The 16,233-nt window shown below is 40.3% G+C and overlaps 1 protein-coding gene across 1 annotated transcript in view; it reads right to left on the reverse strand.

The window, feature by feature from the left end:
* The window catches only part of LOC107093746 (paralemmin-1-like), a 43,575-nt gene extending 28,558 nt beyond the window's left edge, over positions 1–15,017 (reverse strand). Inside the window, exon 1 of the mRNA XM_015388993.1 lies at positions 14,719–15,017. The gene's annotated coding sequence lies outside the window, so the exon portion shown is untranslated. The remainder of the gene's footprint in view (positions 1–14,718) is intronic.
* Positions 15,018–16,233: the final 1,216 nt, after the last annotated feature.

The raw sequence follows: 16,233 nt of genomic DNA on the forward strand, positions 1-16,233 counted from the left end.
CTGTAAAAGGCGGCCCCGTCCAGGAAACACACAGCCAGGCAGACGAGCTCAGAGCCAGCTCCCATGTCAGAGAATGGAGAGAGCACATCCATTCAGTCACAGTCAGAGAAACAGGACTACACTGGAAAACAGGCTGATCTACAACATCTATAAACAAAGGTGTTGATAGCAGCAGCACAGCTGATATTTCTCTCCAGGATGACGTCCTAGCTAAACAGGAACAGACGGGGCAAAGCTACTATACGTGCAACCAGTGAGCTCTGCTACGCCAGAGCTGTCAGCATAAAATAAAAATATTGAAATATTATTACATAAAAGGGGTTAAACTCCACTAGTGTTACCTAAAAAGCTTCGATCATAATTACTGCACTAAAATATTTTCTTACTGATCTGTGGTAAAACAGTTAATAGTGCCTACGCTGACTAAAAATGTCCAAACGTACCAATGAAAATAGTACATTTTATATCCTAATACTTAATAATAGTATTAGGATATTTTTTTTTTACCAAAAACCTAAAAAATGGTTAATTTTCACTTTCTGTTGCTATAAAACGCAGTGGAATATCCTTAAGAGCCTGGCCAGCTCTAGAGTTTTCACTAAGGACTCCCAGATCCCAGTTAGCCAACACGCAGGGGGTCAGCCACCTGATGAAATTACTTGCCAGACCACTTTTTGATGTGTACCTTACCGTTTGTAAACATGTTACAACGTTTCCCTAACTCATCAAATAAGTAAAGCCAAGCCACTCTCTAGATTGAAGGGAAAGACCAGAGCAGCTCAACACGCAGAGCGTTGAACGTCCAGAGCACCAAGCTTTGTTTAAAATACACAAGTATCCAAGTTTGTCTTTAGCGCTCACAATATATTTCTTATTAATGCACCATGAGGCTGCTACATACTCCACGACAACTAAGACCTTTTTCGTATTCTAACAAAGTTTGTTTTGCCTCAAAGTATTCATACCCAACAAGATGCTTTGCTGCAGAAGTTTGCCAGCCTATAACCAGAGCATGTGAGCAGAGCGTAGAGCGAGCGGTGGAGCAGAGTGGGAGAAATATGGTGGAGTGCAGAGAGGTTTTCAATTCAAATGCGCTCACAAAGTCAATTAAAAATGTTGCATCATAAAATTTCTAAAATAACATTTATTTAAGTGTAATTTTTTTAATTAATAATTAAATAGGAAAGACTGGGCAACATGAATGGAGCGAGGTGTTACAGCTGGGAAATTTAACAGCCAGTTAAATGAGAGTATATACATGTATCGCTCACATCATTAAATTAAACGACGTGTGTCCCAGGGCCCAGGCATAATTACATGAAGGCAAAATGTCATAAAATGCCTTCTCCTAAAACTTTGAGCGAGTGTGGAGCGATTTTCACCGGAGTGCCAGGAAAATTAAGGTGAGCGCGGAGTGAATTTTGAGCTGAGCGTCCTGGCGAAACTAAGCGGCGGAGCGAATGAGCAAACATCCTTCTGAGTGGGGAGCAGTAATTGCGCAACGCCGCACTGTTTGGAAAGACTGCATCGGTGGAGAGTGGTGCTGTGGGAATGGGCCTGCCCTACTAAAATAGCTTATAGATGAAATGCTGCAAGTGAGTAGAAGCGGCATGTTTGACTGTTTAAGCTACCAGAGTTGAACAGATAAGTGAGACTTTTCCTAAACACACTCGTCTAAATCCTATCCAATCACAGTACAGTAATTGAACACATAGCAAGAAAAAGGCTGTGCACAGAAGTTGTCGAGAATAACTAGCAAGGAAACATTTGCAACATACCGGTAAGCAGTTGGCTATCGTTCATTTACTCCCGTCTGTTACACTGTATTTACGGTAAAAAGTTACACAAGCAGCAACATTTACCCAATGCCTGCAGGTCAGTCGGTAAATGATTGATGGAATCGCCACTTTGGTGGGACAGATATGGGAGTCTGGATAGCAAGTCAGGCTAATGTTAGCAACCATCCACAAATGATGTGAATCAAGGAGGAGGACCAAATTCGCACTTAGTGGACAGCATGCCATTGCAGGCTTTTTTTTTTTATTTCAACAAAGAGTCCACTAAAAAAAATCCCACAGTCACTTCCACAGTGGATCGTCTGTCAGGGTTTAACTCAGGCTCAACAACAGTATATGTTTTAACATAAAAAAGTTAGATTCCTGGGTATTGAGACCTTTAACAATGCATACTTGAGTTGAATATATCATGCCGCTGTGGCATAAAAATACCAATGGTGTTTTTGCATAAACAAAAATAATTAACCTGATCGTGGTGGAGGCCAAACCATCTATATGTGCAGGAAAAGGCTAAAGAGTGTAAGGAAAGATTATAGTTGTTAGGAATCCAGTGTGTGTGGGCTGTTTGTTTTTTGTGTTCTCTCCCTCCACCACCAGGTGGCGCCTTGTTCTCGTTGGTCCTCCCACACACCTGCGGCTGGTTGTGCTCATTACTGAGGACTCTTAAGTGGTGGACTGCCACTACCTCGTCGCCAGAGTGTTTGCCAGTTTTGGGAAGTTGTCCTGCAAACTGGATTTTTGGCCTTCTCCCCCTGGAAGGATTGTTTTAAGCTTCACACGACCCGTTCAAGTTCTCCTGGAAATCTAAGTGGCAGTCCACTCCATTGCTCCTCAAGGAACCAATCAAACCAAAAACCTGTCCGCCCTCCAACGAGCCCCCCAATCTCTGGATAAACCCACACCGACTGGATTCTGGGAAGAGAACCTTTTTCTGCTAACGTGAGTCCCGTTCATCTCTGATTTTTGCAAGACGTTGTTCAATGTTCCCACGGACCGTGAACTAACCTCTGAACTTCCCTTCTCACTTCCAGTTCTGGTTCACCAGCTCTCTGAGTTACCCTGGATCAACCTTTTTGTTTATTTCAATAAACCTGTTAAACCTTTACTCTGGTTCTCTGAGTGGTATCCTGCATGTGGGTCAGATCTCTTAAAAAAATCATGACAATAGTTTCTATTTGTTATCTGTAGTCTTAATATTATAACAGAATTCCTAAAAAAGTATTAGGGAACAGCATGCATGCTGAATACTCCAAGGGAATATTTTGAAATTGTGCAAAGAAAAAAAAAAGCACGAGCAAAAATGTTGATGTTATGTCTTTGCCAGGCAAAATTAGATTAAAGTGAATTAAATCATTAGATGCAGAATTTACTCCAGCGTGAATGGTGGGAACATTAAGCTGAACTGAGCTACATATTTGATGAATCTATTGATGAATGGCCAATGTGATCCATTCTTAAAACTGAATAAAACATCTGTTGTATAGTTCAATCATTTTTTTTCTTATATTCAATCAGACATGAAGCAGCGTGACTTATATTCAGTCATGGAGCAGCTCCCTTCGACAGAGACAAATACAACACATAAACTAGAAAACAGCTTTTAATGACCCCACTTATGACAAGTTGGCAAACAAACTCCAGTAAACTACCTCCATAAATTAATTTGTGCCTTTGAGGCAGCAAAAGGTTTGCTTATAAGTGTGAAAATTCATAACAGCAAGAATCTTAAAAAAAGAAAAAAAAATGTCTGCTGTGAAGCAGCCCGACTGAGGAGTAAGAGCTCTTTTTAACTTTTAAAACCCGTTTAATGAATGTGATAATCCAAGCATGGATTAAAAAAAATAAAAAAATACCTTGCATACCCTGAAACAGGAAGCTAATCTCAAATCTCAATCACTTCACACTCTTATTGTTAAAGTTGCACTTCTTTCTCCTCACTGCTGTTCATCTCCTCAACTTCCTTCCTTTTGGCTAAAAGGGAACATGGACAACAACATCTGCCCCTTTCTGCTCAAACCAAGCCCTTGTCTGTGACCACAAACACACACACCATGACCTACTCTCCACTCTCCAGGCTTCTATCTGAGGCACAACTCAAACTGTGCCAAACGTAAACAGCATAGTGCCAATGAAAACTGAAGGAAGTCCGCTGAGGTCACATGTTAAGTCTTTCAGGGTCACAGGGTAAAAGTCTTTTCCTCATTTGAGGTCAGCAGTAAATAACAGCTCTGTCATTACAGCAGACAGAGGAGGACGGCGCTGTGTGACATCCATGTCGAAAGCACAAATGAAGCACTGTTAAACATGCACATCATGAAGACAAATGGGAAACCACCCGCTGATTGAGAGATGTAGGGTATGGTGGGGGGGTTCAACAGGGCCAAGAGGCATTTTATAATATCTCACTATGCAACATTAATTTGGCAGCTCTATATTGCATCACGACTCCTGGTATTTTATTGCATCATTTTGACTTTTATGAATTTCTTGGGAAACACAAAGAAACTCCCTGAATAATTTACATCTTCCTAGCATTTAATAAAGAAATGAAGAGCTACCATTCTAATATCATTCCCTAGAACATTTTTTTTCTTCCTAGAAATCAAAATAACTTCTACTAAATTTATTTTTATTTCTTTTTACAACAAAAATGATTTGAGGAAGGTAAAATGTAGGGGTGCAACAAAATTTAATGGCAGGAGATCTTAACACTAAAGAGCTACTAAAACACCAAGATTCAAACCATACTCAGTTATTTTCAGCATTTGACTTCATCAGTAGAAATGTAAAATGTATAATTGCAAAATATAAAAGACATTTTGTTTAGGATTAACAGCTCTATTACACTTCCATTTGGGAATTAACTTTTACTTGAAGTTTACCAAGAGGGGAGCATTCGATTCTGCAGTGGAACAGAAAATGGGAAGGGCTGGATTCCCTGGATTTGTTACAGAGGCCAGTTTGGGTGGTATTGGATCTGATGTTGTGGTTTCTGGTTTGAGTTATGTTTGTTCAGCTCTGCAGGGATTTCTGGGTAGACTGGGGTGTAATGGTTTCAGAGTGGTGGAGGGTCTTTGTTTGGCTGCCAGCAGCATGGAGATGAGGATCTCAATTGTTTATCCTTGGGGGTTTGGTGTCCTGGCATTGGCTCATAGCAACCAGCAGGGTCTGCCCGCTCCGTCGTCCCAGCTGACTCTGGTCATTGGCCCAAGCGCTGCAGCAGGTTATGTCTGTGAATGTGAATGTAAGAGGCAGCTTCCTAGCTTGGTTTTGGAGGTGAGGGCAGCGTCTACCCCCTGTGCAACTGTAGGTTTACCAGATAAAACTTTATATTATATGTCTGTGCTTAAAGACACACACGTACATAGGCAAGATGTATGCATTTGGCCCCATTTTGTTCTTTGAGTCTAATTATTTTTATTTCTTTATGTATCTTTTAATATTTTCTTTTCAGTATGAACAAGTAATAAGATTACAACTACTACTACTTTGGTTTTATCTAGTTTGTCCCTGTTGTCTCTGTACCTGCTGTGTTCTTTCTCATATGTCTCTTTATAATTGCATGGGCTTGTCAAGTCAGCTGCCTGAACCAGGTATAATCTCTCATGCCATTAAACAAATAAAGCCAACTGTGCAACAGAGGAATACCTAATTGGACCCCTTTGTGCAACAAGTCTTGCTCTGACACTACAAAGCAACTAAGACCCACCACAGCGTTTGCCTAACTGTCAGGACAGCACACAAAAGAAGATGGCATTTTTGTGGTTCTCCAGCTCTTGCTGCTTGGAAATGTTCCCACAGTGACGCTGAACTTGTTTGGATGCACATTATTTTGAAATGATTATTGAAAATGGAAAATATGTTTGTCAACTTCATTGCAGGAAATTAAGGAGATTTAAAATGAAAGCTACTTGTGACCTTTTCAGAAATTTATTGGAGGGGCAGGACTCATCACTTCGGCAACGTAAAACATTCAACATGAATCTTTTTAACATGTTATTAAAGGTCTCGCTCGTTTACTCCGCATTAATCAATGCTTAAGTTGTAAGAAATCAGTGCAAAATGTACCTTTAACATTACAGAATTACACGTTTTTGTTATTTAAATATAGGCAATAAAGCAAAGCTTTGTCTCTAAACTTGACCATTGTGAAGATTTTAGAGGTTGTGGAATTGGAAATGAGTAACATCACAAAGAAGCACAGGTTCGTAAATATAAGGGGTTCTTTGCATGCAAAGTAATTTGCAATATTAAAAGAAGAAAAACATTTTTTTATCGTCAGTCTTACACAGGAATTTAATGGAGGGTGTGAAACCTATTTAAACCAGCTGTGCATTATTGCGAACCATTCTTACACAACTGAATGCACCACTACATGGTGCATTCAGGCACTGATAAATACCAGGCATACAATATTTCAACCAAAAAAACACAGCTTAACTTTTTGTAGTAAAGATCTCTAAGTTTTCGTAAATATAATCGTAAAAAAGAACTTGCACATAAGTATAATAAAACAAAAGGCATATTGATCCTGTGGCTTTTTTCTCTTCTTCTTCTACAACGATTTACTGTATTACCCAAGTTTAATAAATGAGATCACCTAATGCTGGTTTGCCAAGCATTGCTGGAAGTTTAGTTTTCAATTCACCATAAAAAAAAAAACTTACTTTTTGTTGTTCCTGACAATTTCTATTATAAGATTATTTTTATTTGTGAGTCAAATTTTGTCCCTAATCAATTAAAAGAATATGCAGATGACCAGATTTGTAGCACTCTTAAGATGGTACCAAACAAAATCCATTTCATTTGCCGAAAAAGATTGATATCTCCTATTCTACACAGAAAAACAGATAGAAAACGAAGTCCTAGAATAGATTTTATTATTTGGTACTAAAAAAAGATGGTGTCACAGAAGGAGAAACCCAACCATTTTGCTTTGCTTATTTCCTATCTTGATCTAAACATCAAATAAAACCTCCGCCCTGTGTTTGTTCCTGCTTTTTTTTATTGTGACCTGCCTCTTCCAAAGCAACATTCCATTTGCAACATAAACCCTTAAAAGTGCAAAACAGCTCAGCTGCAGTTCTTGCTTGTTAATTATTCTTTACCAGTGTCAAGGGATCACAGCTCTTTTGACTCTTTATTGATCTCATTGTTTTTGATTACAGCCATGCCATTAAGGTCAGAACAAATGCTGAAAGTTACAATTAATTGCATGCAGCATTGCTGATGTTACTGATTCCTGCTGTTGGGAACCTTACATTCATGTATCACTGGCATATTTTTAATGTTCAACATTTTCATTTCGACAAGCTTATGTTGAGTTTAGCCAGTTCTATTTTCTCTTTAAAAGCTGTTATATATACACACATGGACAAAGTTATTACCCACATTCATCACGGAAATGACGATGACGGAAATGGAAAATAAAAAGCCTAAATTAAAAATGCCAGACAGCGATTTTAAACCATACTTCCACAGAATGATTTTAATAAAGTAAACTCATGATACCGGCCTGGACAAAAATGATGGTAGCCACAGAAAAGACTGAAAACAATGTGACCAAGGAGACATTAAATAAAGGTTTGTTTATTAATTAGCATCTCAGGTGTCTACAATCCTGTAAATGGTCAGTGGGCCTATATATATGGCTACAGGTAGTCATTGTGCTATTTGGTAACATGGTGTCTACCACACACAACATGGAGCAGAGGATGTGAAGGAAAGTGTTGTCTCAGGATTAGAAAGAAAATCACTGACAAGCATATTAAAGGTAAAGGCCATAAGACCATCTCCAATAAGCTTGATGTTCCTGTGACAACAGTTGGAGATATTATTCAGAAATTCAAGATCCATGGGACTATTGCCAACCTCTCTTGACATGGCCACACGAGGAAAATTGATGAACCAAAAAGGCAGATAAAATGAATGACAAAAAAGAGCTCAGAAAAAAAAGCTTAAGAGAACATCAGTATGAGATCACACCAGCTGTCGTTGTTTGAACCAAAGTGGATATAAAAGGAGTCAGCAAAGTAGGACAACATTGTTGAAAACACATCATAAAAATACCAAACTGGAATTACATGGAACCAAGCATCTGGGAGAATGTTCTATGGACAGAGGAGGCAAAAATTCAACTTCTTGTTAAGGCACTTCAGCTCTATGTTCACAGATGGAAAAATGAAGATTTTCAAGAAAATAACACTGTCCCTACTGTGAAACATGGAGGAGGCTCTCTTATGGTCTGGGTCTGCTTTGCTTCATCTGGCACAAGGTGTCTTGAATCTCTGTAGGGTCCAACGGAGTCTCAAGACCATCAAGAGATTCTAGAGAGGAATGTGCTGCCCAGGTCAGAAAGCTTGGTCTCAGCTGCAGGTCATTGGTCTTTAATAGGATAATGACCCAAAACATAAAGCTAAAAACACCCAGGAAAGAGTAAGATGAGAAAACTAGTGTTGCACCGATACCGATACCAGTATCGGATGGGGCCCCGATACTGCCCTAAAATGGTGGTATCGCTATCGGCGAGTACCAACAAATAGGGCACCGATACCATTTTGAGAGCCATAAGTTTATTCAACTATTGTCACCCACTCCTGGTAGGCAATAAAAAGTTCTACTGGATTCACTTTGTATTAGATTTTTTCCTTCACAAAGGTAGGCAGCAACTTGACAAAGCCATGATGGCAATTATTTTACATTATTATGGTATCGGTATCGGCCGATACTGCACAGCCAGGTATCGGGTATCGGGGCCAAAAAATGGCATTGGCGCAACACCAGAAAAAAACGGAGCCATGACCTAAATCCTATTATGTATCTTTGAAAGGAGCTGAAACAGGCCGTGTGGAAAAGGCACCCTTCACACCAGAGACAACTGGAAGAGTTTGTTCATGAGGAGTGGACCAAGATATCTGCTGAGCAGAGCAAAAGTCTCCCTGGCAGCTACAGGAAACAGTGATTGCTGCAAAAGATATTAAAACATTACGTTAAGAGTACTGTCACTTTTATCCATTACTTTGATCAGATTCAAGTTGTTTCTGTGACCATTGTGGGGTTTACTTCCATCAGCCAACGCTTTGTAAGACAAAATAAATCACCTTTAATCACGAAAAAATCCTCAAGCTAGCAACGAATTCAAATACAATACCAGACATTTTTTTGACTTAAAAACCCCAAAGTGGTTTTTAAACAATGCATTGTAAAGGAAAGGAGTGACATCAGCACCAGCCTCTCGCTGTCTCGTGCAGCAGGAAAAGACTGACATATTTCAGAAAGCACATTTTTTTGTACAAAATTACAGCTTTTGTGCTTCCTCACTTCATTTGAAAACAAAACCAAACACAAACACTGAAAAAAGCCAGATGAACCCTCCTCACTCAGTAATAACCAGCACATAGGAATGCTGTTAGTGTGACCTGGCCGGAATTAAGAAAGATATACATGAAAACAACTTACGCTTTTGATATTTTGATTAAGCAAAAAATTTGCCAATTCTGCCCTGCAGCCAGTGTCCTGTGAATCTCTAAATAAATTTAGAAAAGTAAATTAAGTCAACCAGTATCTCAAATGAATGAGTAAAGAATAGGATAATGGTTTCTAAATACTGAGTATTACTTTCGTCTAGGGGCAACATATATTTTAAAAGCTTAAGAACCAACATGAACTCCTGACATCAGGGCTTTTATCCTTGCAGCCAACCCGTTTTCATAGTAGACCATCTCCTGCGTCTTAATAAATCCATTATGCCTCTCAGATCAGTCAGCAACTTTTATACATATGGGAGACAATGGACTCGCATTACTAGAGTAGCATCTCATCTCAATTTTAACGCAGGAACTATTAAGCCTAATATGTGCCTTCCCTTATGGCAAGCTCCCAATCACCACTTAAAACTCTAACAACTGCTAGCAGTTGTTTATAGTGAGCTTGTTTGTCTCAGATCTCCCCAGCAAATCTCTTCTGGGATTTTAGAAAAAAAAAAAAGTAAAAATAATTACAAGAAAAATATCACATTCACATCAGCGTTCTAATATTTTTTCACAGCCTTCCTTTTAAGCTCAGTTGTATAAAAATATGTTTGGAACTTGTCTGCCACTTATCAAAAGTGCTTTTGAAATGATCTTTGCAGCAACTACGCTGATCATCATATGAGCATGTGGGTGTGCGCGTGGTTTGACCAGCGGACACAAGAGTCTCTCTTGTCTGCTAAGCACAAATGTATAAACACAATGTGAACGAACACACTCAGCAGAGGATGTTTTCCTCAGAGATTAAAACGACTTAGTGGCTTAAAATGACAGTAAATGAGAAGACAGATGATCCATAAGGAAGCGAGTGACAGAAAGAAAAAAATCAAATCCTCTCCAGTCTTATCTGTCATGACTGGGTGTGTCTGTGGGGGTGTGTGTGTGTTATTTTAATGTTTGAGAACTTTCTTTGTAAAGCTGCCACACAGTTTACAGAAATGTGTAAATGGTATATCTACAAATAGCAGCTAGGGGTCATTTACAGTTAAAATAAAAACATTTAATGAGGAAATGTTCTTTTTCTGACATTTTAACAAATTTTCAGTGAGGATATTTTACATATGGAATGTATATATGTGACTGCAGATGGGTCCTTAGTGGCTATCAGTGCCAGGTTATTTCTCTAGCGTACCCAGTTTGTTACTCCAATTGCCTGATCCTGACTAGTTTCTGCTTCCAGTCCTCTGAGCCTGTTTGCTCCTGTTCTGATTAGTTTGCCTGACCTGTCTTTGGACTCCTGCTGGATTCTGCCAGCTTGCGACCTTGGATCTGACCCACGACCCTGACTTGGATTTTGCTACGGCAGCCATTCGGATCTCTAATCTTCTGGCCTGGACTTCCGCTACCTCATCAACACCAGCTTTGGATTCTCCTTCCGGAAACTCCTTCTCTTCCTCCGCTGCTGGCTTCTGCTCATCAGCTGGTGCTGCAGCTCTCTTGGCTTCAGTTCCTGGAACTCTATAGGCGGCTCCCGCCATGACCTGGGGAAAATCTTCCGGTTGGATTCCACTCCTTTCTCTAGGCTCGGTCTGAACTTTATAACCAGGTTAGTGACTTACACTCTCGTTATCGTCCTCCGTCAGAATTACTAGTCACTAAAATGTGTTTTACCCTTTACAGAGGTTTCAGCCATTTAGTCCTTGGTACTGACCCCTTATAAAACACTTTAATAAATCATTTTAGTTTATCTGCCTGAATTCTGGGTCCACCATCCTGAGTCCTGACAGTTATTGTCAAATTTGAACAAAACTGTGTGAGTTACAGCCTTGGTTTCCCATTCTCAGCTGGAAGGAGTGGTACTTAGTGCTGTCATCGGCCGCTGTAACCAATCTGTTGCAAGGTTTGCCATGTGAAGCTGTTCGGTTACCATCTTGTTCCTGTTCTATCATCTCAAACCATCCTACCAATTGACCTCCGGCCCCAACAAGGCATTTGGAGCAATGGATAGTTCATCTTTTCAGACCCTTCTCTTTAAACTGATAATGACCCACTTTGCCTAAAATTCCTTGCAGATTAAAAGTTTCTCCAGTAAAAAAAAATCAGCTCATCTGGATACTAAAACCATTCCCCATTCAAAGTCATTCTCTTACGTACATTATTCCAAATTAAAGGAGGTATACAGTACGCTCTCATTCTCTGGGTCTAAAGAGGGAAGCCAAAGTGGTTCTTGGAGTGTTCCCAGCTGGTCACCTTAATTCATCCTTGGAGTCTGGGGATGTTCAAAGGTAAATCCTTGCTTCACGCATTGTTAGCTGAAACAATCATATTCTAAATAAACAAAGCAGGAATGGAATACAGGATATAAACTAGACAGAAAATGTAACTCAAAGTAGAGTTGCTTTGTCAGTACAAATGATTTCTATCACACAGAAGACGTCACAAAGACATTTATATAACTAAAGTTAAGCAGCTTGGGGGCTGATAATATAATCCATATAACTACAAAAGGCTATTTCAGGAGATTCATTAAGGCTTTCAGAGAGCACCATTAGCTGTACTAAGTTTGAAGAACTCATTCACAATACACATTTTTTCCCCTGACAGCCCATACAAATCAGCAAGTGACCTTCCGATTACCAGCCTATTTCCCAAATCTAAATTGATGGGAACAGATCCATCCAATTACCATGCCAGCCAGGTCAGGCAGCAACCATCAGCACACAACTAAAACAAAAACCCACACAATCCATACGAGTTTGACTTATTTGTTCAATCTTACTGCCTAACGGCTAAAACTCACACACAAAGGTGCACATGGAGCCACACGGAGACAGAAATGCGGCTGCCCACAGTCGTGACGCCAGATGATGATTGGGTGAACAAGACAAGTGCTGTCAGCTCCACTGTGAGTTGCTGACAAAACACAGAGCAGACCACCGGATAAAGACACCCCCCCTCGCCAAGCTCAGACTGGCCATGGCATTTTGGGGGACCTAACGTGTCTGGTTCATGCTTTAAAAACACATAACAGAAGAAAAAAAAATAACAGGAGCAGAAACAGGCCTGGTTTCTGCATGATAAGATTTGACTACAGCAGCACAGTAGTCACTTTCCATTGCACAAATGTTGGAAAGGTTTAGAAAGGTTTAGGTTAATATTATGCATGGGATGCATATGTAATTGGCCTGTTTTACCTTAATTCCTCTACAAGAAATCCAGCAGAATAGTAGTCCAAATGGCGTCACCAAGAGGGCCATGAAAACTCAGAAATCCTACATTTAAGACTGGCAACAGGAAGGAGGTTACTAAATGAAAGCTGGCAGTAGTCATTACTTTGCAAAGACACATGGAAGAAGGTGTTTTTTTCCAGATAAGAGCGTCACTTAACTTATTGGCCTCCATGCAAAACTGAAGACTAATCTCAACAAACCATCCCATGCTTAAACATGGTGGTGCCAACATCATACCGTGGTACGACTCGTCTTCAGCACTGATGGGTAAGTTGAAAAGATTGATGGAGCAAAATGTACAATGTTATGGAAAAAAAACAATCAGGGCTGCTGTGACCTGTAGTTTACTCACCAGCTTAACAATTAACTTAAACATACAAAAACAGGCACAATGGAAGGATTTAAATGAAAGCATATTTACGTGTAAACATTTGGATGTAAATCCAATTGAGAATCAGGAACAAGCTTTAAAAACAGATGTCCACAGATGGGCTTCATTTAATCTGACTGGGCTTTGGCTGTTTTGCTAGAAAGATCACACAACTAATTCCTCCACAAAGCCTTTCATTTATATTTTGTATAACCTTTTCAAAACCCTGTATAATGCTACTTCTACTTTAAAATCATGCATGACACTGTGTTAGTCTTTCACATAAAATCCAAATGAAATACTTTCTTGGTATCTCAACAATAAGTAATGCAATAAGTAATAAACCAACCTTAAACAGAGGGGGTGGAATCAGTTTCCAGCTTTCAAAAACTCACAAAGCAGCTATTGAGTTAATCCCATCCCGTTATCATTGCAGCCCCAACCCCTGTAAAGGAGAGCCGAGGACCTTGTCTATTCAGCCAGTTCAACCATCCCCTTTAACAACAGACCTTTCAGATAGTTAGATGGATATGGGGTATTGCAGTCTGCAAAAGAAGCCAAAGGCCCCCATTCCAAATGGGTGGACCCCTTCGTCTGTTCCAATTTGCCTGTTTTCAAAGCAAAAAACAGACTTTGTGGGGCTCCTGTATAAAACCTCAAACTCAACGCTATTCCTGACATTTTAATTTGAAAGAGTTTTCTGGATGGGAAGCGAAACATCTTCAAACTTGGAACCAAGTCCAGTGGATTGTTTTTAATATTTTTGGGGGGGATAAGTAATGCTGGCTTTAGAGTAAGACTTGGCTTACTTGGCCTTGTGAAATTGAGATCTTAATGGGACACAAACAGGAAGCTTTTTTATTTTATTTAACAAAATGTAGCTTAGAGTATGTTCAGAACGAGAACTGTTCTGGGTGTGTTGTGTGTACAAACAAAATTCAATAATACACTCATCAACAAAGGATTAGTCCACAAAGAACTCCAAAGGAGAAACAATTGGCAAGGACCAAAGGACCAAAAAAGTCTGCTTTGTCTGGTCTAGCTTTTACCTGCTGGGATCAAACAAAGTTAACAAGGAAGAGAGTAAAATGAATGGGAGTGACATTGTGTTATTCTCTGACAGGGAAACACACACAGGCATGAGTTTACGTGCAGTTCACAGAGCATGTAGGGGAGCGCCTGAGCTGAAGATGCTCGGGATCATAACTCCCTGTTCTGCAGCAGAGTGGAAATTCCGGATAGGAGTATGTAATGACCAAGGTTTTATCAGCTCTTGTGGGAGCGCGCCATGTTGGAGCAGACCTCTCTCATCACAACACACGCACAGAGATACCCCGCTTCTCCCTCTGCCTCCTCTCCTCTCATCCACAGGCAGCATCTCTCATCCGCGCCGTGATGGCCATACTGGCGCCAAGGAGACATTAACCTGCCGAGACACCCACAAACACTCCTATTTCCTCGCAAAAGCCGATCGATACAACATGATGGATCATCAAAGGCGTTCGCGTAAACATGCCTTCCCGTTACACCTGTCGTGTCTTGCATGCACCCTAAGACATGCAGCCAAAACACGGCATAATATTACACCCAAACACTATTTCAACCTGCTTCTTATTCTAGGGTTATTTCCCACTAAAGGGCGCAGTAAGTGTTGGTTTTAACATCAAATATGCTCAAGATGTTTACATGGCGCAAGAAGGCCACACGCACAGAGCGCCAATGTTTTGTATTTTCCTTCCATCCACCTTCCTGCGCTATGTCATCCCATCCTGTCCCAATAAGCCACAGATGCTGCCGCAAAGAACACAGAAAACAGGTCACCTACAGAAAAAAAGAGAAAAATCAGGACTTACTCAGATGCAGGTCCCCTTTCTTCCCACAGAAGTCTTCCAAACTAGGTGTTTTAATATTTATTAATTTCTAGAAAGCCCCCAAACACCCCCTCCTCTCTCCTCCTCCTCCTTTATTTTTCTTTTTTTTTTTTCTGATATGGTGGAGGTGACGCGGCTGCCAGCTCTCGCGCGCAGCCTCACGTTATAATGAGAACCCGACGGCTTCGGCTTGTGCGAAACGGGCGCGCGGAGAACTCGGGAATCTCATGGGCTATAGGGCGTCGTCTGGAGCAGGTTGAGGTTTAGTTTCAGCCGAAAAGGGGAGAGAGAGAGAGAGAGAGAGAAATAGGGAGGGAGTGAAGCAGAGTGGTATGTGAAGGGGAGCGCAGAGGGGGAAAGGATACGCCTCCCTGCCGAGCGGAGATAAAGGGGACCCTGGCAGCGCACGCTGATTGACATATGGTTCCTCATCTCCAGACGGGGACTGCTGATGGCTGCCGTGTACCTTTAAACACAAGAGACCAAGGTTGTGTGCTTGATGCCATGCATCAAAAAATAGGGATTAAACTAAATCCCCTTAATATATGGAAAAGGCGCCATTCTCCCCTGCTTTTCTGTCCCACTCTCCCATCTAGTGGCGGAAAGGCAAAGTGCCAAGACACTTCAAATATATATATATTTTTCTCTTTGCTACATAATAACACCATGCATCTTGTTATGAGATGTTTACAGCTTTGGACAGATATTTTAAGTTGAACCCATCGCAGTCATGCATCAGCTGTTTGCTTATCGACGTCACGACATTGTGTCCTAAATATTTCCAGCTGGCTATAATTATTCTAGCATCTGCACTCTGACCGTATCCAAAACATGTCGCACTTGCATCAAATATCCAGCAGATGGAGGTAGAGATCAGTCGATTTTCCTGAAACAGATGCCAGTGTGCCTCAGATAGTGCTGCCATAAGGGAATGTTTAAAGCACAATTGTACTGCTGTGTTTAGTAGTACAAGGTGTAATTATGCATTTACACATATTGTATTAAGATTATCATTTTATTTGTCTCTAAAAGGATTTCAGATTCACTCCAGGAATCTGAAAAACAGTTACTGATATTAAATAGAATTTTTGTTTTATTTTGTGGTATGCCAACTAATGTGCATTTCAACATCTCAACCTCTGCTGTGCTGTGAAGTGGTTGTGTTCACATGCCATGGTGTCTTAAAGGACGTAAAATATTTTAGGACTTGTGTCAAGGAGAAGCTTGTGGTACTGGATATTTAAGGAGATACGTTTAAATTCATTATAAATATCATTTATAAAAGTTATAACATATAATGACATTTTATCCATAAACTGACATTCCAATATTTTGAAATAAACATTTATATAATGATCTACTTATCTGATTTGATTGTTAAATTAGATATTTATTCAGGGCTGCCCAGTGGAGCAGTGGGTAGCAGGTTCTGGGTTCATTCTCAGCATGGAGTTTATATGTTCTCCATGTGCATGCATGGGTTTTCTCCAGGTACTC

The sequence above is a fragment of the Cyprinodon variegatus genome, unplaced genomic scaffold (assembly GCF_000732505.1).
Source record: "Cyprinodon variegatus isolate N-32 unplaced genomic scaffold, C_variegatus-1.0 Scaffold444, whole genome shotgun sequence".
Taxonomy (NCBI): domain Eukaryota; kingdom Metazoa; phylum Chordata; class Actinopteri; order Cyprinodontiformes; family Cyprinodontidae; genus Cyprinodon; species Cyprinodon variegatus.